Genomic DNA, 23,763 nt, shown 5'->3' with positions numbered 1-23,763 from the left:
GCTTTCTTCTGTATTGTCTCATTAAGATTTCATAATTCAAGCATTCAAAGTTCACACAGGAGTTAAACTCGTGCAGTATCAAAAGGGTACATTTCCTTGCCAGCCTCTCATAGGAAAGTAGAATAATGCACACTATTAAAATGTCACTAACACCTACTAACATACAATGGGCAAATTCTGACCCTAAATTTGAATTTGTCAAACCAGAAATTAGCACATAATTGTAGCGGGGAATAACTAAACTGATCTGATACTCTCTCCATTGCCCCAAGCTTTCACCCATTTGTTTAGGACCCAATTTCAGCCTTTTTGGAGGTACTGAAATATCTGTAGAAAGTTTTCTTGGCCAGATCTGAAAATGTTCCAAAGCCCATGAAAAAGGCTGTTCTCAGCACCGGAATGGGCCTCGAGTCTCTTTAGGGTATGTCTACACAGCAATTTAACACCTGTGGCTGGCCTGTCTCAGCTGACTGGGGCTAAGGCTGTAAAACTGCAGTGTAGACTTTCAGTCTTGGGCTGGAGCCTGGGCTCTGGGACTATTCCCCCTCACAGGGCGCCACACCTCCATCTCCATACCAAGACCGGAACATCTCCACTCCAATTTCAGAGCAGCCTGAGCCCCACAAGCCTGAGTCAGCTGACCCGAGTCAATGATTTTAACTGCTCTGTAGACATACCCTAAGAAAGCATGATCCCAAGCAATTTCCAGCCCAGTTTTGCATTCAAGAGGTTTGAATAATTTGGGGGAGCAGAATTTAGAACCCACACTCTACCGACTTGTATTGCATTGATATATTGACGGTGGGTAAAATCCTAATTCCATTGACATCAATGGGAGTTTTGCCATTGACTTCAGTGGGGCCAGGATTTAATTCTCCACATCTGCGCTACGTTGTGTGTGTTTTACAGAAGTTCTCGAAAACGTAGCGGTGAGAGAAGTGCAAGGGGGTTTCCATCATTCAGAAATCTCCCCACCATATTTGTGATGTACTAGCTTGGGTGTAACTGCTCTGCAAGGAAACAACAGAACAGCCCATTCGTATTATTATTGACTTAAACTGTCGTGGCAATAGCAGAGTGCTAGGGACTTTTCAGCCCTGGCCTCTGCCCTGGTGAGCCTACAGTTCGGAAAGGTGAGGGGGCAAGGGATACAATAGTCAAGCATCTTTGATTAGTTACAAATAGAGCTAGTTGAAAAACTGCGGACGGTATGTTCTTTCTGTAAAAAAAAAAATCTCACTGAAATCAAAACTTTGTGCAGGAACATACCCAGTTTGATTCCTTTTCATTCTGAAAACAATTGAAACAAAGAGTTTTGATCATGTTAAAATGTTCCCTTTTGATATTTTCAGGATGGGATGTTTCAATTTTTCATTTAGAAATGGCTTGTCATTTCAAAAGGTGATTTGATCTTCCATGATGAATGATGAGACATTTTTAAAAAGCCAGATTTGTAATGAATGAGCTGAAATGACTCTTTTTTTTCCAATAAATATTGTTTTTCCGGCTGTATCTCAGTTTGACGTTTCGTTCCCAGGTGGAACAAAAACAAATTGCGAAATCACCGAATAGCCTGCAAAATGGAAATTCCGGTTCCCGCACAGCTCTGTCTGAAGTATGCTTTGTTTGTAAACTTCAACAGGTTGGCCTTGATTCCTTACTGCATTACTTTAGTTTTATGCTAGTGTCACTCCTTTGGACCAGCTGCTGTAATTGGCCACATCCGTAGACGTCAGTGGAGCTAAGTTGGTTTACTCCATCTAAGAAACCGGCCCATTGTCTTCAGTGTAGTTCTGGAGCAAGGCAGTGGTGAGTCAGACTCACTAAATTGTCCTTCACCATTCTCCCTCCACTATTCAACCTCTTCTTTTCCCCCCGCCCCTCCCATCTTCATCAGCAATCCCAACCCTCAGTTCCAGTGATTGCCCTGTTACAGATCTGAGCCTGTCACTTATTTTGGCACAACTCCCACTGAAGTTGTGTTGTGCAGGATCAGTATATCTGCAGTACCTTTCATATGAGACATATGGGCATGATTCTGGGCACTGATCCTTACAGTTACCACGGCACTCTCCATCAGAGTAGGAGTAGGTGATGGCTCAGCCCAGAGTCCTAGAACAAATCCAGTTTGCCCAACTGGGTCATAGCCCCTAAATTTATTTTGGATTTCCACAAGGTCACCTGGGGATGTTCAGATACAATATTTTAGTTCAGCCCATAAGAGAAACAAGACCCAGATCCAGACTCTGGGCCATCCCAAATTTCAAGGGTGTTAAGATCCAGAGTTCGGATTATGGCCATTCCTATATTATACACTGCCTACCTCAATTCCCACTTTCATCTCAGTTGGATACAGAATTCTTCTTCATGTTCTGTCCTAAAATTGCAGTAATTTTTTTATGCTCTCTTGTACCAGCCATGTCCCACCCCAGAAGTGGCTGCCTTTCAGAGGTTGATGAAATGAGTCCTGTATCTGTAAAGCTGTAAAGTTCCTGGATTCCTTTGGGATGACAGGGGCTATATAAATATAAATTAGAATTATTTATTATCTGATCCTAACAAATATAGTACAGTCTGAATATATTCTGGACATAAAATCCCCATTGTACTCTTCACAGCCGCATTTTAATTTACTCATTCTGGGCCCATCTGTTGTTTGTTGATAAAAAGCTTGTTGGGTCTAGGTTTGAAATCACAAAATTTCAAGGATAGCCTTGCGTGCCTGCATCTTCAGACGATTTCCTCTTCATCCTAGACGTTAGATGGCTTTGCTTTGCTCTTGTATTTATTTCACTAACACAAATAAAACCTATTTTGTAGCTCTTTTAAGTGCGCTAAATATTAATGAAGAGTAAAGGCAACAAACTGAGCTAAATAAAGGAGCACAGAGAGTGTAAGGAAATACCTCTTGTTGATTTGCCAGGATTCCTGTGTGTTTTCATATTGAAGCTCTGTTTGTTTGAACTTAAGACCAACACACCAATGTTGGTAGAACTGAAGGCTTGATAGCCACTCAAGACAAAATTTTCCATGTGTATCATAATTACTGAAACAGCTGCCAAAGACCTTAGAGCTGAAAGATGCTGATTAGTCCAAACCTGGCCAATACAAGATTGTTCCTACAATAGAACTTCCAGCTCTTTGGGCCAGGGACTGTCTTATCTCATATGCTTGTACATTTGGGCCCCAGTCCTGATCTGGGCCCTTTCGATCCAATAATAACAACAATAATAAAAATGCTACAATTTTAACTAGCATGGCACCCTCTTTTTGTTTTGTGTTTGTACAGTGCCTAGGACAGAGGGGCCTGGTCTGTGATTGGGGCTCCTAGGCATTACAGTAATACAAATAATGAATCATAATAATAATTCTGCAACTCAACAATACAGTTTGCCAGTGGCATGTGAGTAATGTACAGAGTGGGAAGAAACTTACCCCTTCCCATGAGTGAACTATGAGCCTGCTCCTGCTCCCATTGAATGCAATAGGAGATTTACCACTGATTTCAAAGGGAGGCAGATCAGGCCCCAAAAAAGGGTAGCACTCAACAAATGTCTGTCTTTCATTGTAAAAAGAACAGGAGGACTTGTGGCACCTTAGAGACTAACACATTTATTTGAGCATAAGCTTTCGTGAGCTACAGCCCACTTCATCGGATGCATTCAGTGGAATGCTGTAGCTCATGAAAGCTTATGCTCAAATAAATTTGTTAGTCTCTAAGGTGCCACTAGTACTCCTGTTCTTTTTGCGAATACAGACTAACACGGTTGCTACTCTGAAACCTTTCATTGTAAAGAAGCTCATTGCTAAGCTGCTACGTGTGTACTCCACATGAGCAACTGCAAATGTGTCTGGGATGGGCAAGGTGATAACTCTGCATGCAGAATGTGTTGTTCATCTGTTCCATATTCAGCTTGTTCTGTGCATAGCGTAGGAGGTATTTAAGCAAGTGAGTTGAGGGCATCCTCTGCAAGATCATGAAAGAAGAAAGAGGATGTCAGAAGACATGATAGAAACTCGCATGGAAAGGCCATTTTACCACAAGCAAAAACATCTAGGCGGCATGAATGCAAATTAGCACCCTTTGTTTAAAGCCAGGGAGTTGTGTAAAGGGGCAGCTCAGGTCAACAAAAATAACAGTTGACTCTCAGGACTGCAGGCTGGGAACTTGCTGCTTTATTCAAGTGCATCACAGTGGAGTGTGTGCGTGTGCATGAACTCCCGCTTACAACACAGGGAGTAAGGGATGGGGTGGAGCATGGATCCATCCCATATTATTCTGAGTAACCCAGTTAACTCTATCATGACCACTTTACTATAGGAAGCCTCTATCTTTCCATCCATCTATTAAAGCACATAAAATGAGTTACAAAAATTCAGCCCTCTGATTGCACAATAGAACTGTGTTAATCAAGAATGAATGTCTTTCTCAAAGATATATCCGTTAGCACAGCCACAAGTCAATGGTTTGATGTAGGAACTGCGGGGTGTGGTTCTATGGACTGTGTTATACAGGAGGTCAGACTAAATGAATTCAAAGGTTCCTGTTGACTTTAAGATCTATGAATTGATATTCAGCAAAACACTAGTTGGATGTAAGGTAGGACAGGGTTTCAAAGTCCCTGCTTTGCCACTGACTTCCTGTGTGACCTTGGGCAAGTCACTTAGCCTCTCTGTGGCTCAGTTTCCCAGCTGTACAATGGGGATAATAGCAATTCCCTACAACACAGGAGTGTTGTGAGGATAAATACATCAAAGACTGTGAAGCACTCAGACATTATGGTAATGGGACACATATAAATACCTAAAATAAGCAGATGAACTTTGTTTGATCACACAGTTCTTTAATTTTGTATATGTATTTCTGCTTTTCCAAAATGTGTCTGTCATGCACTGTGGGGCCCCAGTCCAGCAAACACTGAAGCATGTGCTTAACTTTAAGTACACAACTAGTCCCAATGAACACTAAAGAAGTTTGAAATTCCCCCACTGCCTGTGCCTATAGGGTACAATTAAGTCGTTAGGGCTTGAGCTGCTTAAGCAAGTGATAAAACTCCCATTGATTTCAGTGGTGCAGGAAGGATTGGCCCTTAACATACACAACTGTATCATTTAAAATCCCAATAGAATATAACACTGCTGTCTAACGCCCTGATCCTCCAAGCAAGAAGCTTGACTTATGAGGAGAGGCTGAGGGAACTGGGGATGTTTAGTCTGCGGAAGAGAAGAATGAGGGGGGATTTGATAGCTGCTTTCAACTACCTGAAAGGGGGTTCCAAAGAGGATGGCTCTAGACTGTTCTCAGTGGTAGCAGATGACAGAACGAGGAGGAATGGTCTCAAGTTGCAGTGGGGGAGGTTTAGGTTGGATATTAGGAAAAACTTTTTCACTAGGAGGGTGGTGAAACACTGGAATATGTTACCTAGGGAGGTGCTGGAATCTCCTTCCCTAGAAGTTTTTAAGGTCAGGCTTGACAAAGCCCCGGCTGGGATGATTTAGTCGGGGATCGGTCCTGCTCTGAGCAGGGGGTTGGACTAGATGACCTCCTGAGGTCCCTTCCAACCCTGATATTCTATGATTCTAAGCTTTGTGAGCCACAGTTGTGTCAATTGTGCTGCACATGGATGGACCCCTGAGTCTGCAAGTCTGGGGCATTAATAGTTTGGATCCATCTTCTCCTAATGACAGGTTTCAGAGTAACAGCCGTGTTAGTCTGTATTCGCAAAAAGAAAAGGAGTACTTGTGGCACCTTAGAGACTAACCAACTTATTTGAGCATGAGCTTTCGTGAGCTACAGCTCACTTCATCGGATGCATACCGTGGAAACTGCAGAAGACATTATATACACACAGAGACCATGAAACAATACCTCCTCCCACCCCACTGTCCTGCTGGTAATAGCTTATCTAAAGTGATCATCAAGTTGGGCCATTTCCAGCACAAATCCAGGTTTTCTCACCCTCCGCCCCCCCCCCACACAAACTCACTCTCCTGCTGGTAATAGCCCATCCAAAGTGACCACTCTCTTCACAATGTGTATAAGAAAACCTGGATTTGTGCTGGAAATGGCCCAACTTGATGATCACTTGAGATAAGCTATTACCAGCAGGACAGTGGGGTGGGAGGAGGTATTGTTTCATGGTCTCTGTGTGTATATAATGTCTTCTGCATTTTCCACGGTATGCATCCGATGAAGTGAGCTGTAGCTCACGAAAGGTCATGCTCAAATAAATTGGTTAGTCTCTAAGGTGCCACAAGTACTCCTTTTCTTCTCCTAATGACACTGGAATCTCCAAAGAGTCATCTCACAAACTGTTTAATTGAAAAGAAGGGTGGAATTAAACTAATAATGACAGTGATGATTAAGAAAACCCTTAAGTAGCTGGCTCAAACTGTAACTTGCTGCTCAGCTCAGTCCGGTTCAATGAACTGTTTCACTTTTAATGGTTCAATTAGCTGTGAGTGTCTAGAACAATTTTTTAAAAAATGTTTTACAGCAACCTCCTCGCTGCACACTACCCGCCTGAATTTTGTGCTACCCTCCACTGGTAGGTGGATCAGAGAAATCTGGGCATTTTTATTCCTGTTCTGCAGCGGTGTCCCTGAAAAAAACATGTCTAATCTTACCAAAGAGAAATACATAAGATGACCTCAGTGCCTGCAATATTCCTTTGTATTTCCTTATATGAGGACAGGAAATATCTCGCATGCTGAAAACACGAACGTTATCTAACTGCAAATTTCTATGTAGTTACCAAAGACAATTGATAAGGTTTGAATGGCCACCCCAGAGTTCCTTTCTCTCTAATGCTTTGCTTTTGGCTTCCAAACCTGTTAGCAGTAGGGATCTAACTGTAGTCCTAACTCTTTGCCTGTATTGGGGTGGACTTTGATTTCCTTTGACCTGAGTGGAGCTTTGAGAGTCCGTCCAAGGGGACAGTTCAGCTCTTGCTGTTTCTATCACATAAATCTCCAGTGATCACTGCCTGCAAACACATGCCATTATTTTTCAATGTAGCAAAAACCAAACAAGCCCCTGTTTTCCCTTAACAAGACACAGGGCCTGATTCTCCTGGGGTAAATCAGGAGTAAGTCTACTGCATTCTACTTTTGTAAAGCTGGTATAAGGGAGAGCAGAATCAGGCTTTTTTGCTATATCTGGTTGGAATTAGGGAGGAGATCCTTTGGGGGCTTTATGTATAAATGTGTGAGTTTGTGTGTCTAAAAAAACTTCTGCAGTCATAATTTGGAGGACACAAGACTAACTAAGGATATAAACCTGCACTCCTAACTGCAGGAAGAACTTTCCTTGGTTTAGAAGAGACTTCTGCCTGGAATAAAAGGATTGATTTTTATCTCCCCTCCCACCAGTTTTAAATCAATGTCACACTGTTCACTTTATTGTAGTCTCACCTGGTTTATGTATATGACCAGAATCATGCACAAGGAGTACAGGACTGAGCCTTAAGGTACATCTACACTTCAATCAGTGGTGTGAGGGTAGCACACGTAGACATAACTGAGCTAGCTTTGATCTAGCTAGCTTGAAAAATAGCAGTAAAAGCCACAGCAGCTGTACAAGCTCACCCGGGATGCAGGGTATAGAGGTACTCAAGTGACTAACCCATGCAGCCCGCACACTCCGTCTTGCTGCAACTTCACTGCTATTGTGATTCGAGCTACCTAGATCAAAGCTAGCTCGGGTTTGCTGCAGTCACTCCCCATGTCATATGTTGTGTACAGTTAAGCTATCAGTTTTCAGTATTTAGCCTTGTACGTATACAGCACTTGATTGAATAAAGGGAATAAAAGGTGGGGAAGGACTTGGGTTGGCAAACCTTGCCAAACAAGGATTTTTCTGAGCTAGTTGTCACATACTGTAATTTGCTATTGAAACAAAAGCAGTCAAGGAAATGAACTGATAATTAACAGGCAAATCATTCATGTCTTTATTACATCTTTTACATAAACACGATTGTGTCACTTTCTCAAATAAAAGCCTCTCCCATCAAGCTGAGAACTGCTTTTCAGTCACCGTGTCTTTTGTGGTTTGTGCCCAGGCCTTCATGCCGCGTTTGGCTGGATCGTAACCATCTGTAGTTGGGGTTCCATTCCTGACCAGACTTTTGCAGTGTGTAGTGCTGTAGTTCATGTAACTCAAGAAAAAATAACTGGTTTGGGGGGCTTATCATTTGTACCAAGCAAGCACATGCTAGTCTCTCATCTTGAATATGGTGGATAGATTGGGGAACTTGCCAGGTGCATAAGTGGCAGAGAGTAGTTGTTTGTGGATGATTAAGAGTGGGAGGGGACCAAGCAAACACATGTATTGTCTCACAACATCTGGGAAGATTTTGATAAAGTGGAAAACACAGATGTCTTCTGCACTCATTTCATATTTGCCATTATCTAGTCACAATTAACGATGGGCAAGCCTCAAAAAAGTTCAAGGTTTGGATACGTCGAGACAAGAACCCAAATGCCTGGATGACCTATCTGACCCTTTTGTATTTGCAAGAGTGAGTTGGGAATCTTTTGGCACTGACTTTCTACTGTTATTATTTATCATTTGAATTAGAGTAGGGCCCACCCTCTATCATTTTCCCTTCTTTTCTGTATGATCTGTTTCTTTTTCTCTTCCCTGGATAGTTAGTCTCTTTCACTGTGTTCCCCAAACCTCACAAAGCCTCAGTCTCACTTCATGCAGAAGAACATAAAGTGATCAACCACTTGGGCTCAGGAAGAAATTTCTTCCCGTATTGCATGATTAGGTACATTATGCTGAGATTTCTCTGGAGCATCTGGCATTGTCCATTGTCAGAGACAGGATATTGAATGAGAAAAGTGTTGGTGTTTTTTGAGATAGCAATTTTAAAAAGAATTTTTCTGGTAAGATTTTCATCCGTGTCACTTGTTGGTTGTTCCCCTTTCCCTACCCTGCACCTCTGTCTGTTTTGTGCTTTAAAAAGGTAAATTCTAACCGCAAGTGGAAACTAATAATAATAATACCTGCTCTTAGTTAAGCTGGCAGTACAGGAGGGACACATTTTCTCATGGTAATTTGGCTCTTCTGCTTCAGGTCCCAGTGTCTGGAACCCTGGAGAGCGAAGTGGCTCAGAACTGAGCAATAATGGGAAGGGAAAAATGTTACTCAAACTTTTACAAACCTCATCAAAGCTTTGGCTTGCGTTTTGGGCATGTAACTGAGCACAGTAGACGTTCCCATAAGTGATGGGCAAGCTATATTTGAATCGAGACAACTCAAGCCTTTTCTCTGCCTTTTTTCTGTGGCATATGAAAAAGTTGGTTAACTGCATTTTTAAAAATTTCTGCAGATGTCTGCACTTCCTGACTCAGTCAAGACTGGAATCTAAAATGCCACAAAAAAGTCTATTGTTATATTATTTTCTACCCAGCTCAAATCACTGGGACAAGAAATCCTGCATGTTCTCGTGAGAACTGTTCCTGTATCTAGGTATCCCTGTTTCTAGGTGTAAGGTTTTTATTTGAGTCTGAATAAGCCTCCAAAGGATAAGAACTTTTTTTAGATGCTACTGCAAAATTTAAGTTTCTCCATTTCTGATTACTATTTACAGTATGGTGCCTGGGAAAGTTCACAAAGGAAAGAGACCACAGGCCCGATTCTCACCTCATACCAAAATAAGGACCGGATCCAATGTTCAATGTGTTGGATGGATCCTAAATCAAGTTAGCTCAACTGAAGTCAATGTGAAACTGGTGTGAGTTCAGGATCATTATTATTACTTATGAGGACTCTGGTAGCACCCAACGGGCTAGCTCCTCAGCTGGTGTAAATCAGCAAACTATTGTTTTATCATTATAATGAGAGCACATGTATCATATTATATGGTAGCACAAAAAGGCCCCAATTGAGATCAAAGTCCCATTGCATAAAGCACTGTACAAGCACATAGTGCCTGTCCCAAAGAGCTTACAGTCCAGGACCAAGGGTGGGAAGGAAACCAGAGATGTAGGGTCTTGGCCAGAGACACCCACAGCCAAGACTAGAAGCCTGGTCTCTTGACTCCTACTCTAGTGCCCTGCACACTGGACCACGCTGCTCCTTTAGCAAAGGGCTCTATTCTGACTAACACCAGGTGAGGCTCTGTCCCTCTGGCGCAACCCTTTTCCAAAAACAGAGGAAGCCTCTGGGCATGCCCCAGAGTGTGCAGTCTAAAAGACAAAGACACATGAGGGGTGGGAGAAAGGAATGCAACATATGAGCAGAGTGATCAGGAGGATGATAGACTCATGGCTTGTTACTTGTTTGGTTGGTTTTTATTGTTGTTTTATGTTTTTAATTTTTTTTAAAAAAAGTATTAAATAAACCAGGTTTCCCTCCCCCATTCCGCTCCCTCACCCTCTCCCCTCCCAATCCCTAGCTGCAGTTTTGGTGAACTTAGACTCCTTCCTCCCCAAATTCCCGGATCTTTTTCCCTACAGGTATGTCTACACTGCACACTAAGCCTGGGTTCTAACTCAGGTTTCAGCCCAAGCCCCACTTCTATCCACACACAAATCATTAGGTCTGTAAGCACGCAGGATCCAGGTCCTAGGACACTGCTAAAGGGGCAGAGGGAGGGCAGAGCTGAGTCCTGCTGTGGCTTGGGTCCAAGCCCTGTTACTTTGCAGTATGGACACAGATCAAGCCATGTACCTGAGTCAGAAGATCTGTGTAGTGCAGTACGGATGTGTTAGCATAGCTGTGAGACCCAGATCCAGAAATCATAAACCCAGGTTGACAACACAGTGTAGATGCTAAAGCACAGGCTTGGGAACACAATCCACAAGCCCGGGATTCCACAGACCCGGACTTAGTGTGCAGTATAGACACACTCTCAGTGTCTGTTCTAGTGTCCTATATCCCTCCCTCTCCACAGTAATACCCAGCTTCTGTTCCAACATCCCTGGGCCTGGCCCAACTCCCATCCAAGTAAGGGGGAGTCTTCCATTCCTGGCTCCTTACTGCATTCCCTCTGCATTGATGAGCGGTCACTCCTAATGTAATCAATAAATTAAGCAAATGAGTAGAGGCCTTAGTCAGATAGGCCCCATTTACTCCTCAGTGACAGTACAACGCGCACCCCACTCATGCCTTCATCCTGTTCACTTTGCCTTCTGTGTTTTCAGCAGCAACAAGGGCTGGCTTCAGTTTTCTAGGGGTGCCCTCTAAAGACTTAACACCAGCTTGAGCCCACACTCAGAAACCTGGGAAACTATATACACTGCTCTGAGCGCCCCGATGGGCAATACTTACCCAATCGCAAGCACTGAGTCCAGGGGTTAAAACAAAGGCAAAAGCATCAATTAATTTAGTAACAACTTCTATGAGGCAGGACTCCCACTGCCCCAGGATGTCTTAACAGCAGTGCCAGCCTCACTGGTCCTGGTCATTGTGAGTGGCTGGTGCATTCTAGCCACTTCCCTCCGCCCCAGCTCCCTGCTCAGAGTTAGCTGTCCTGGGCCGGAGAAGTCCAAGGATTCCAGCAGGCCAGTGCTCCCTAGGGTGCTCTGGGAGCTCCATCGCCTGGCACAGCTGGAGTGATTTTTAGCTTCAATTGTTCAGTAGGGAGGCCCACAGCAGAGTCTCTTAGGTAGGCTGCTCTTTCTGTGGCTTCAGCCTAAGCTGCCTAGTTCTGTACCAGTTACCACTGCTCTGCACCATCCACTGCCTTGATGGTGCCACCACTGCTCCAAGCCTCAGAGATGCCACGGCGCTACACTGTCCATTGTTTTGCAGCCGTCTCTGCTCTTAGAGAGGGATCAGCGGCATTTAGGGTCTTTGATAGGATCCTCACCACCAGACAGGCACAAGCCCCCACCCCCCTTTGCTAGGGCTGTTCAGGCTCCCTTACCCAACCATGCCTGACTTTAGTCTGTCAGGGCAGTGGTGCTGGAATAGTTTTTATTGTGGGAGTGCTAGAGGAAGAATCCATGTGTTTGGGTAGGCAAACGAGGCCTGGCCCATTCAGTAAATTCCCCATGCTCTCCAATGGACGCCGGCAGAGAACTCCCTTGCTGGTGGAGTCCCGGCCCACACCCAGTTTTTAAGCAGCTCTGGGCCATTCTGCTCTCATTTCCCCAACAGCTGATGATACTGAGCCCCCTTCTCTCTAAGGCTTCAAACCACAGGGCTTACACTAGCAATCCAGCTGAGCCAAATAAAGCTCCCAGAGACCCCAAGTCTGCTCTATCCCCTGGGAGACTATTCCACAGTCTAACAAATCTCACTGTTTCTACTGCTAGTCAGCTTACATTTTCTTCTGCTCAATTTCATCCCATTACCCTTAATTATATACCCCTTGGTCCACCCTGGCTGATTCAAAATATGTGCACACACAAATCTTGGATGATTTTATTGAATTTCTCTGACTGCAGAGGTTTGAGTCTCTAATATTCAGGACAGCCTGAGAAACGGACAAGTAAAGACAAGAAAACAAGCGCTAGGACTATATAGAGCCATTACCCCAAGCTGGGGCTTGTCTCAAACCTTCCCTGTTTGGCTTACACTTGGATGCACCCTAAGGGTTCATATGGGAATTTTTGAAATGTTATGAGTATATGTAATTCCATGGGCCCTGTTTTGTGTGTGTGTGTGTGTGTGCGAAGTAGGTGATGGAGTTTAGATACCGGCCTAGAAGATGTCTGCCTGCTTTGATCCAGTTTGCGAGTTCCTATGTTCCTAAGATTTGCACCAAATGAAGAACTAAAATGAGATTGTGTTTTTTCTGTGTGAATTTTGACCACCTCATTGCTTCATGTGCTCCTGTATGTTATATTCTGCTTGGCATTAATTGCTTGTTTTCGGTCTGGATGTTTCTTCTTTCCAAACTCATAATCCATGGCTTCGGGGGTGCAGTCAAAAAGTTGGGAAATTTACATCCCTTTGCAGATGGCCTATTTCTAGCAAAATCACTACTGTTTTTTTTCTTTCAGTCTTTATGTTCAGTGACAGACACTGCTCAGTGGATCATTGTGATTCTAATCTTTCTTATTCCATGTGAGGAGCAATGTACTTAAAAAACAATATCCCATTCTCTGGATAGAGGAGCCACCTGAATTTAGGCTTGTCCTTACCACCCACTAAGGACAGTCTTGACACTTTAGTTGAAAAAAATGCATTTATCCCACTTGTAATGTCCTTTATTGTTTCCATATTGTTCCTATTTCCATAGAAACCATCTGTTTATTGGGGTTTGTTTGTTTTTTAGTGTTGTCATTGCAGGCTTCAGGAAATGCCACGTTGCCAGGTGCCCTCTATATTTGCTACACAGTGCTGCAATAGCTACAGAAGCAGGTGCAGTCTGTGGCATAATGGTAGCTTTGTGCCAGTCCATTGCAGCCATGGCCCATTCACACTCTTGGATGGGATGTATTACTTGAGCTCGGCTCCATTTGAGACGTGGGGACTTCATCTGAAGGGCCAGTGGCAGCTGACTTCTTGCTTTGATTTATGCTAACGTTAGGGCTGCTAGTAATTACGTGCATGTTTCCACATGAGGGCAGTTTTAGGCAAAAAAAAAAAAAAAAAGGGAGTTAGACTTCTTCACGCAACAGTGTTAGACTTTATGATGTTTCCAGAGGGGTATCTCAGATGCTGTGGGCATATCAAAGTGCCCACTTGTGTTCTCCTTCTTGCTGCTTTGGAGGGCATCATACCCGAAGAAATAAAATGCAATGTCTACAATCACTGCATGACTTCTGTACAATTTTGCTGGTACCTCCTCAGGCAAAATAATAAATTAGGGGCATTCTTTTTTTAAAATGTGATTTTATGGCTCAGAAAAGGTGTCAGACTGGCAGCTCCAGAGACAGATAGTTTCCGTGTATCCACAGAACACGTATAGTGCAGGTAGCAACAACGCAAGATTCCCCACTGCACTTCATTCATGTGTCTCCACCCCAACCCTGACCCCTAACTTAAGGGTGAAAGGAAAGGTCAACTACTGGCCTGTTCAGTGGCACAGAGTGGCATATTCATTCCCTGACACTGCCACAAAAAAAGCCCACAAAGGAGCCAGTTGTGTTAGTGATTTTGTGATCTAGATATCTGCCTGCTGTGATCCGGACAGTGACCCAAACACTCATTTTATCTAGGCCACTCGGTACCCGTCATTTCTTAACATTTCTGGAGCCTGCTCCTTAGACAACACTCCCAGTGACTTCCTTGATTTTGTCAGCTCTAGACCGGACTTGAACAGGTGACCTGGTTCCATAGCCCAACAGCTTAGCAGCGGTATATTCAGATTAATCAATTATAAACTTCCTCTTCTTTGTGGCTACCGAAGGCAAATTTATGGTACAAGGTGAAGACAGAGCCAGATTCAGAGAAGATGAATAAGGTAGTGCAATTTAGGACAAATTGCTTAGGGCAGGGCAGTTACAGCCCAAGGCTGGGGTTCCTTTGCACACCAAGGCAAACCAAACCAGCCAGACAGAGAGAACTTTGGCTTTACCCCACTGGCTAACCATAAGTCACACAAGCAATTTCCTTAGACACTCCAGTTTCCCAGAATCAGCACCAGTGTCACTCGTTATGGGGACGAATGGTTATGAAAACCAATGGCTCAGTAAAAGAAAAAAGGTTCTCCCGATCCCAAAGGACCAAGCCCCAGGCACCGAGGTCAATATACAAGTCAGATCTTACCCACAAATCATGCTGTTGCCAGTCCTTTAGAATCTAAAATCTAAAAGTTTATTCATAAAAGGAAAAAGATATAGATGAGAACTAGAGTTGGTTAAATGGAATCAATTACATACCCTAATGGCAAAGTTCTTGGTTCAGGCTTGTAGCAGTGATGGAATAAGCTGCAGGTTCAAATCAAGTCTCTGGTGTACATCCACAGCTGGGATGGGCCATTCAGTCCTTTGTTCAGAGCTTCAGTTTGTAGCAAGTTCCTCCAGAAGTAAGAAGCAGGACTGGAGACAAGATGGAGGAGATGCAGCTGCCTTTTATAGTCTCTTCCCGTGGAAGGACACCTCTTTGTTTTTACTGTGGAAAATCACAGCAAGATGGAGTTTGGAGTCACATGGGCAAGTCACATGTCCATGCATGACTCAGTTCTTTACAGGTTGATGCCATTGTTTACATGTTAGTTTGAACATTCCGAGGAAAGCTCAGATGTGGATTGGCATCTCCCAAAGTCCACTGTCAGTTAAGTGTTTCTTGATTGGGCACTTACCGAGAATAATCACTTCTCAAGAAGCAGACCAAATGCTTCACTGAGGCTACTTAGAATCAAAGCACATTGAGATACAAGTACATAGCCAATATTCATAACTTCAACTACAAAAATGATACACACATACAGACAGCATAATCATAACCAGCAAATCATAACCTCTTTATAGACACCTCACACGACAACCTTTGTACAATATTTGCTACAAATATATAACAGTGGTTGCAACAATGATCTATACGGTTACAGTTTATGTCAATAACGTCACAACAAGGTGGCCAAATTAAGGTTACACAGGCAGCTTTCTTTCTGGCATTTCCTAACTTTTGAATACTTGACTTAGCCATCTTAATTATGTTTTTAATGTAGTTTTTGTGTGTGATTTTATATATCTATATCAATCAGAGAGAGAGAGATTACATATGTAGAGGCTATCTAGATGGTTTTCTGTGTACTCATATATACAAAGTACACATATACTGTATATGTAATCTCTATTTATAGCACCAAAAAGTGTGCCAGGCACCATTCAGTACAGATAAGCAGAAATGGTTTCTAATCCAGTGATGCAGCAAGGGGTGAAGGTGTAACAAAACAGTTGTGAGGGATAAGGGGAGGATGCAGAAGTGTTATATCAATATTAGGTGGTTACTCAACACAGATTCCTGCACACCATGGTGGAGCATAGCATTATGCTGGCAATTGGGCGAGGCCTTATCAAAGCTGGTAGGTGTAATAGCTGTCCTTCATTTAGGATACATGAAAGAAGCAGTTAGGCTTCTTTTGGAGTAAGATAGCCCCTGTTTTTACAGCTATCACCCAAAACAGAGGCCATAGGCAAGGCTTATAAACAGCTGAACTATGCGAGCAGAAGGATTTCGCTGGAGGCTGAATGCAACCCCAGAAGGCTGGGTAATTACTGCATGTAGCCAGCCAGCCAGAATCACCACAGAAGCAGACAGAAGGCAGCAGAAAGGCCAGGCTAGCTGGAGAAGCATGTGTAGCATGGCCCTGAGAGAGAATTTTTTGGGGAGAGTGCTGGCTGGAAAAAGAGGCTTGGGATATTGAGCAAGGAAACCATCTCCTGCTGTTTTATTCCTACCTTGTTCAGGGACACAAGATTTTGTACGTTCTTTGTAAGTAAACAGGATTGCACCAAAGAAACACCTGCCTCCATCATCAGTTTATGCTCCTAATGAAACAACCTGCAAGACCACAAACGTTGGCTCACTGCTCAGGCCAAAAGGGGTAACACTAGACTTATTTTGTATGAATAAAATAAGCAAGTGTGTTCTGGGCGAGCATCTCTTTACAGGTCACACCTATTTCCCCAACCATTTCAAAACATTCTTGCCATTCTTACCACGCAGCTACTGTTCACCAAAAGCAATTTGCTGCTGATTCCTTCCGATAAAGTGAGCTTTAGCTCACGAAAGCTTATGCTCAAATAGATTTGTTAGTCTCTAAGGTGCCACAAGTACTCCTTTTCTTCTTCCTGGGGTAGGCACTCTGGTCAGATCCCCTGGCTGGGTAACCTGGTTGCTTAGTGTTGTTAAACCTGGCTGGTTTGGTGAGCCCGGAATGGAGCCCTGTTTGTGGCTGGGCTGTCCAAGTCCCTTAGTTGGCAGTGGAGCACTCCTGTCTTTGCTGCCAGTCATTCTGAAGGAGGGAGGGCCAGGTGTAGATTGTGTGCTCCAGTTTTGGTGCATTTGGTGCATTCTTTTTGACGCTAGACATTGTTTTGCTCCCAACATAGCGGCCTGGGCCATTCAGTTTTTATCATCAACATTGAGAGAGTTCTAGCAAATCTATAAAACAATTGAATGAATGAGGGGAAGGAAGGTCTTGTGGCGAAAGCACCTCCCCTGGGCGGCAGGAGATCTAGGTTCTATCCCTGACTCTGCTACAGACTCACTGTTGGCCTTGGGGCAGCCTCTAACACTCTCGGCATCTCAGTTTCCCCATCTGTAAAGCGTGGGTGACTCTTACCTATCATTTGTTGAATGCAGAGGACTTCACAATTGACACTCATCTAACCTAGGGAGGAAACTCCAGTCTGGATTGACTTGTGACTGTCACAGGTCCAAAGCATCCACTATCAGTCTAAACTCATGTGAGAAGGCACATGTTAAGTTTTCTGCTCAAAAAGGTTCTCTCTGAAATGAAAGAACACACAGCTCCCAGTCAGCAGGAACTTGTTACTCCTCTGCAAAACACAGAAAGGAATGGCTGCCACCCCTTAATTTGTGAGAGAGATTGTTCAAGAGATTAAGGTGGATTCTTCATAGTATGCAAAGAGTCCTGTGGCACCTTGTAGACTAACAGACGTATGCAAAGCTACCCATCTATCAGTATACAACAGAGGACTCCCTCAGTTAACTCTTTTCTTGTGAATCATTCCCAATCAAATATCCATTGTGAAAGTCTCACACTGGACTTGACTTTCCCGCCTAAACAGATGTTAGTTACTCTGTGGTAGAGAGGAGGACATGGCAATCTACTTTCATTTCATTCCATGGTGGACCAAAGACCACAAAGCTATTGACTTTAACTGGCATAACTTAAGGCTTTGGTAGGTTGGCCCTGGAATTGTTTAGCATGAAAACTGATTCCTCCGACCCTTAGAGAGGGTCTGATTTATGCTGTTTAGCTGAGCAGTATGGAAAATATTGCAGTATGGAAAAATTAGCTATTATGTGGTCAAGATGAACAGAAGACTCCATTTATCGACTCATTTACCGACCCAGAATCTCACATCCCCTCTGAACCACCATACTTATTACATGTCGTATCCTACGTGGTATTTTGACCACCAGCGGTGAAAATGCAGCCTGTTCTATCCATCATGTTACCTGACTTCCACGTTGCTTATCTCTCTCTGTCCACCAGTACTTTTACAGAGCAGCAAATGCTCAATGTAGGGTTTGCTTTTTAGCCAGAAAAGTGTGTGTTTTGGGACACAATGATGGGAAATATTTTCGCAAGCTCGGTGGCCCTATAATTTGTGAGTGGAAATGTAGTCCCAAGGACTTGAATGAGGGAAAAAGAACAGGAGGACTTGTGGCACCTTAGAGACTAACAAATTTATTTCAGCATAAGCTTTCGTGGGCTACAGCTCCATCGGATGCATAGAATGGAACATATAGTAAGAAGATATACATACATACAGAGAACATGAAAAGGTGGAAGTAGCCATACCAACTATAAGAGGCTAATTCATTAAGATGAGCTATTATCACCAGGAGAAAAAAAAACTTTTGTAATGGTAATCAAGATGGCCCATTTAGACAGTTGACAAGAAGGTGTGAGGACACTTAACCTCAATGAGGGAAAATATGTCTGATAGCCCACTTCCTCATATAATTTATCCTAAGCTGTTTTAAGCTGGTAATAATTGTATCTCATTTTATTTCTGTTGTCCAGAAGTGGCATCTGTGGATGCAGCTCATGTTGCTTAGGGAGAACAGCTAATTTTTTTCCTCCCTGCCTCTACTGCTGACAGTATAGGAAGTTCCTGGCAGTATCTCTTCCCAGAGTGGTCCAAACACACCTCTCACTTACACTGGGGTAATTCCACTATGCCTGATTCTAGCCCCATTTATACCAGTTTTAAGAGGGCGTGGCGTCAGCAGCTTCTGTGAAGTGACTCATGGTTTATGAGGAGACTTAGCTTTACCTCCACGACACACCTCCAGAAGGGCTTGGCCACTGCAAAGGAAGAAGGAATTTGCAGCTGGTATGGACCTCTGGAGTAAATGGGGAGAAAAAGGGAGTCATGCCTCTCTGAGATCCCATCCCTTCCTCGTACAGTCAATGGGGCAGCTCACCAATGTAGTGCCCCTTACATAGGCTACAAGCAAAATCTAGAAAATTCATTTCAATGGGACTCCTTGTGGAGTAGGGTACTGCTCAACCAAGAGCACAGATGGCAAAATCTGGCCCCGAGATAGCTTAGAAGCTTCTAACCGCTGGTTTAATATGGACACCCAAATCTTTAACACTCTCAAAGCAAGTGTGAAGCTTGCCATTCAGGGCTTGTGTTCACTGGAAATGCTTTGCTGGCCTAGCTGTACTGGTATAGCTGTGCCAAGAGTGCCCCCAAGTGGAGATGCAGCATAAACCAACAGAAGGAGTTCTGCGGCTGGCATAGCTAAACCACCTTCCCGAAAGATGCTAGCTACACCAGCAGAACATCTCCTCTGTTGGCATAGCTGCGTCTACATCGAGGGTTTTACTGGCATAGCTATGTTGGCTAAGGTGTGTGTGTTTTTCCCATACTCCTAGCTGACAGAGCTATGCTGGCAAAACTTTGCAGTGTAGACTGAGCCTCAGATTGTAGGAATAACTGGTAAGTGAATAGAAAAGGAGTACTTGGGGCACCTTAGAGACTAACCAATTTATTTGAGCATAAGCTTTTGTCAGCTACATCTCATTGCATCGGATGTATTCACTGAATGCATCCAACGAAGTGAGCTGTAGCTCACGAAAGTTTATGCTCAAATAAATTGGTTAGTCTCTAAGGTGCCACAAGTCCTCCTTTTCTTTTTGCGAATACAGACTAACACGGCTGTTACTCTGAAACCTGTCATTAGGAGAAGATGGATCCAAACTATTAATGCCCCAGACTTGCAGACTCAGGGGTCCATCCATGTGCAGCACAATTGACACAACTGTGGCTCACAAAGCTTAGAATCATAGAATATCAGGGTTGGAAGGGACCTCAGGAGGTCATCTAGTCCAACCCCCTGCTCAGAGCAGGACCGATCCCCGACTAAATCATCCCAGCCGGGGCTTTGTCAAGCCTGACCTTGACTCAGCTAGCCCCAGAGCACCCACGGAGTCGCGCCTATGATGTGAACTGTCCAAATAGTCATAATGCCGTATAAGACAGCACCTATTTTGTAAAATTACAAGGCATAGGTATAGCATACAAATGTTATTGAACCAGAAAAAGATTTAAGATACAGCACACACTGCAATTTATAAAACAGAAAAGTCGTGTGTATGAAAGAGTGGAAGGTGTGGCCTTCCCCTTTCACGAAGCACCTTAGCGCAGGACTGTGTCTTTTTGCGTGTTTGTACAGAACATATCACAATGAGGCCCTGAAGAAGAGTTTTGTGTAACTTGCAAGCTTGTCTCTTTCAGCAACAGAAGTGGGTCCAATAAAAGACATTATCTCACCCACCTTGTCTCTCTGTGAGTGTGAATCATTCCATGTGGTGTTAATCCTGATGCCTAATTGTCAGGGCTGATTCCCCACTCTGGCACTTTGAGTGCAGAAGGTGAGGCCCCACAAGGATTCTAAAAAATTAATACTGGCCACTCCAGGCTTGTATTAAACTGGCAGGTTACAGCTTTTCTCTGGCCTTGGCTTGGTAAACACTGCCACCACCCAAGTGAAAAACTGCCTCTTGCAAAACCTGGAAAAACTCACTTTGGGAAGTTTTCCTTGAGGCCCGTCCCTCGGGGAAGCCTAGAAAGAAAACAAACAAAAGGGAAACCCAGCTGTTGCCACCAGCTAATGGAAAAACAGAGCAATTCCAAAAATTAAGTACCCAAAATAGCTTTCTTGGGGGTTCAGCTTAAAGGTGGCAAACAAAAGCATCTAGGATTAGCACAGAGGAGTCCACAAACCTTACAGAAAACAAAATAAATAAACCTAATCGCGTCTATCTAAACATTCCCTGTCCCAATGAATCCTTCTAGGTATGAATGTTGAATTTTCATACCTGATCCAAACTTTACACAGCAATCCAGCTGCCCCCGTCTCTTCAGCCCAGAGAGAACAACAGAGAGACAAAGGGAAAGCTTTTTTCCCCATTTTAAGAAGTTCTGGCCTTCCCATTGCTCTTTTGGTCAGGTGCCCACTCCCTTTTCTTTACCTGCGGGCTTTTTAACCCTTTACAGGTAAAGCAAGCATCCACCAAGAGGGACTTAATAGCTAACTGGCTGGCTGGGTGTCCATAAAAGGGAGCTCCCTCCCCTCCTTCACTGATCACATTAATGATGATAGTTACATGTCAGAATGAAGTATTACACTGCTGATCATTTTTGCCGATAATGGGTGGGGCTTAAGAGAGTGGGAGGAGCTAAGGCACCGCCACTTTTTTGTAATTGGACTGTGGTCTGAAGATATGCCTTCTGAGAATTTATGAAAGGACAGGGCTGTAAAGGAGAGGAAACACAAATAAATATAAACCTTGAGAAAGTCCAGGAAGATTTACATTTTGCCATCCAAGATAAATGGACAAAGACTAAGAAAACATCGCTGCATACGACTGAAGGTTTAATGCTGCTTTGTGTGTGTTTTAAAACTTTTAGGGGCTAGGCTAGGAGATTCAGTCTAAGAATTCCTGAGGTTGAAGTAAAATTCAGGTACTCCAAACAACTTTTTGTTTGAAGTTCAGTGTTCATCTGGCAAGGCCTTTTGCAGCATGTATGGAAGAGTTCCATCCAAGACATTTTGAAACCTTGTCTTAGGAAAATAAAATGGTGGGGAAAGAAAACCAGTCTTTTTTTTTTTTTTTTTGGAACAACTTGAAGAATGTTATTAATTTTGCAAAAATTACGGTAGCTTCTTTTATCCCAGAAGTACCACCAAGAAGCTTCACCTTTTGCCCATCTGAGGCTGAATACTAAACACATGACAGACTAAAATATGATGGAGATATTCTCTAATCTAGAGGGAGGTCTTTCAGACCAGCTCCAGAGAAATTCCAACCTCACAACTCCCCTGAAAGCTATTATGTCATTAACAATCCTTAGTATTTAGACAGCACTTTATGTTTTGAAAACATTGTACATTAATCTTCAATGTACAACATTAATCATTTGTCACAGAGCCCTTGTGAGATGGAAATAGATTTTCATTGCTGTTTTAGAGATGGGGAAACTGAGGCACAGACCAACTAAGGCCTACCTATTCAGGAGGCATTAATTATGACTATCAAGGAATTCAACGTTAGTGGATACTTTTGAGAGATTAGGTCTAGGTGATTTGCACAGTGCTACCGAGAAGACTCAGGGCTTGTCTGCACTTGAAGCGCTCCACAGGAGGACAGCTGCAGGACTGCAGCAGTGAAGCTGTAATACCTCATTGTAAACAACCCCGACTCTCTCTGTAGCATTCTGCAAATCACCTAGACCTAATCTCTCAAAAGTATCCACCTCCCTGAGAGGCAATAGGTAGGTCAACGGAAGAATTCCTGTCGACTGGGCTCAGGGTACACTGGGGGTTAAGTCGGCTTAACGACGCTGCTCAGGGTTGTGGACTTTTCATACCCTCGAGACACATAGCTGAGTTGACCTGACTTTTTTAGTGCAGACCAGGCCTCAGTGTCAGAGTTAGGGTTAGAATTCAGGATTTCCTGCTTCCCAGGCCTGTACTGTCTACCAGATTATACTCCATGACACACACAGCAATACAACTGGCCTTGTATTCAGCTGTGACTCTCTGAGTACTTTTCCCAGACCTGAGGAAGAGCTCTGTGTAAGCTTGTCTCTCTCACTAATAGAAATTGGTCCAATTAAATTGATCCAGTTGGTTCACCCACCTTGTCTCTCTAACACCAAGCAATAGTATATCCAACCAGCAGATCAGCTTACCACAAATCTGTCTAGAGATAAACACCTCAGTCTCTCTCTATGATGTCATTTGAAGGTTTTGCAATTAGTTAGCTCTGGGTTTGCAGGACTATGAGAATAAGTTCCATTAACTTATGTAATGAGATTTATTGTTCTCTTCTAGGAAGAAATCTTTTGGACTTTTAGCTGAACTATGTGTCTACTTGTACTAGACAATGTAAAGAATGCAAAGAAATATACCACAGGTCAGTATTTCACATCTCTGCTCTCCTCCATAGCAGAGCAATGCTTTATAGCTGTGTGGGAACACTGTAGGGCTGTGTGAAATATTACACAGGTTAAACATTAGCCTACTAAGTTGGCAGCAGAGTGTTTTATACAACATTTTTTGCATCAAGGGCTTGTTGAACTTGGGCACTACAGGCCACATGCTCAGCTGGTGTAAATAGGTGAAGCTCCATTTACTTTACTGGAGCTCTACCAGTTTACACAAGATGAGGATCTGGGCCTGTGTTTTTTGCACTATGTGGATGCCTGTGAACATTTCAAGGCAACTTTTCATGACGTATTTTGAATTTCAAGCTGTGATTGGCTTAGGGTGAAAAAATGGTTAAAGTCACATTGCTATTTCTTCTGTTTTTGTATTTCTTCGCACACTGGAAAAAAGGGGAACTGAGTGTGTGGGGTAACTGGGTCTATGGGTGTGTCCGGAGGAAGATGGGAACAGGTCAGTGGCTGAGCTGGGGGTGGAGAAGTATGAAGGGAAGAGCTGGGGACAGTTATGTTTGTGGGGTGACCAGGGGACAGTTGGGTTGGGTGGCTGGAGTAACTAAGTTTGTGTGTGTGTGGGGGGGGGAGGGGTAATTGGGGGATAACTGAGTGGTAGTTAGGTCTCTAGCTTGGGGGAGAAGCTGGGGCCAGCTGGGACTGTGGTGGTGTCTGGGATCTTTAATGACCACAACTATTCAGGCCCTT

This window comes from Eretmochelys imbricata, chromosome 4 (genome assembly GCF_965152235.1).
Source record: "Eretmochelys imbricata isolate rEreImb1 chromosome 4, rEreImb1.hap1, whole genome shotgun sequence".
Taxonomy (NCBI): domain Eukaryota; kingdom Metazoa; phylum Chordata; order Testudines; family Cheloniidae; genus Eretmochelys; species Eretmochelys imbricata.
Note: the sequence above shows the minus strand (reverse complement) of the source record.